A 1,652-nucleotide genomic window follows, 5' to 3' on the forward strand; every position below is an offset into this window, starting at 1 on the left:
GTCAGACCGCAGTTGGAGTACTGCGTGCAATTCTGGGCACCGCACTTCAAGAGGGATGCGGATAACCTGGAGAGGGTCCAGAGAAGGGCCACTCGTATGGTTAAGGGCTTGCAGACCAAGCCCTATGAGGAGAGACTGGGGCACCTGGACCTCTTCAGCCTCCACAAGAGAAGGTTGAGAGCGACCTTGTGGGTGCCTATAAGTTCATCACGGGGGCACAGAAGGGAATTGGTGAGTCTTTATTCACCAAGGCGCCCCCGGGGGGTACAAGAAATAATGGCCACAAGCTAGCAGAGAGCAGATTTTAGATTGGACATTAGGAAGAACTTCTTCACAGTTAGTGTGGCCAGGGTCTGGAATGGGCTCCCAAGGGAGGGGGGGCTCTCCCCTACCCTGGGGTCTTCAAGAGGAGGTTAGATAGGCATCTATCTGGGGTCATCTCAACCCAGCACAGCGCTCTTTCCTGCCCATGCAGGGGGTCGGACTCAATGATCTATTGAGGTCCCTTCCAATCCTAACATCTATGAATCTATGAGAGGAGGGAGACACCAGCCCGAAGAGTAACAAGCCAAACGATAGTGTCTCCTCTCCCAGGGCAATTTAGTTCATCCTCATCAAATTTCCTCCTTGTCCTCTCTGTCAACCACTTCACAGTTTGACGGACTCCCCCTGGCTGCTCTCACCTCTCCTTGCGTTCCCTGTCAGACCAGTCCTGTCCCTGGACCCAGCCTCCCTGCACAGATCCTGGGAGCTGTTGCCTTCTACTCAGAGATCTTTCTTGAGTCTTGTTTCTACTGCTGGGCCAAGGACACTGTCTACATCTGGATGATGGGGGGAGGCAGAAGGCAAGACCTGAACTGTGTAAAGGATTGAATATTTTAAACATAAATGTGTACAAAATAGCCTGTGTCTAATTTGCACCAGTTTTACTCCTCTCCGGTGCTCTTCTAGGCAGGGGCCACATCCATGGATGGCCTTGTGTAGCACCCAGCACTTTTAGCCCATTATCTGGGTCAGAGCCTCTTTCCACTACAATGAAAATATTATGGGATACAGAGACAGTGCTAAGAAGTGTCCAGAGCACAAGACCCCAAGCCCCGATAGTCACCTGGATCATGGACGAGAAGTGCCTCTCAAAAGGTCTAAATGGCACAATGTAGGCCATGCTCCAGTGCCAGGAGTTAGCGCACCAATGTCAGCTAGGTGCCCCAGCTGTGACACAGTGTGTTTTACCCAGGGCAGAGCAGAGACCAGAGTTCGTCATGCAGGTGGAGAAACTACAAGTTAGAACATCTTGGTCAGGAAAGATATCATAGAGTGAGGGAGCATGCACAATTGCACATAGTATTTATATCCCCCCATGCCTGCCCTCTATTCCCATGACAATCAAGCAGGAAGAATGGGATGTTTAACCACTGGCATGAATGGGAATTTACAGGAAAGCACTTCCCCTGCCAGCGCTGTGCACTGGGCTCTGCTCTGCCGGCTCTCGGAGCGGTGGAAGCAGAAGGAAGAAACACACGTCCCGACAGGGCGATGCACCAGCAGCAGCCAGTGACAGGGGGCAGATTTGCATGAAGGGGCCGTTCTCAGTTCTGGGGGCTTAAGGGAGACTCAGAGGGTCCCAGCCAGGGACCCATTGCCCTCAGAAA

Source organism: Alligator sinensis, unplaced genomic scaffold (assembly GCF_000455745.1).
Source record: "Alligator sinensis unplaced genomic scaffold, ASM45574v1 scaffold505_1, whole genome shotgun sequence".
NCBI classification, from domain to species: Eukaryota; Metazoa; Chordata; order Crocodylia; family Alligatoridae; genus Alligator; species Alligator sinensis.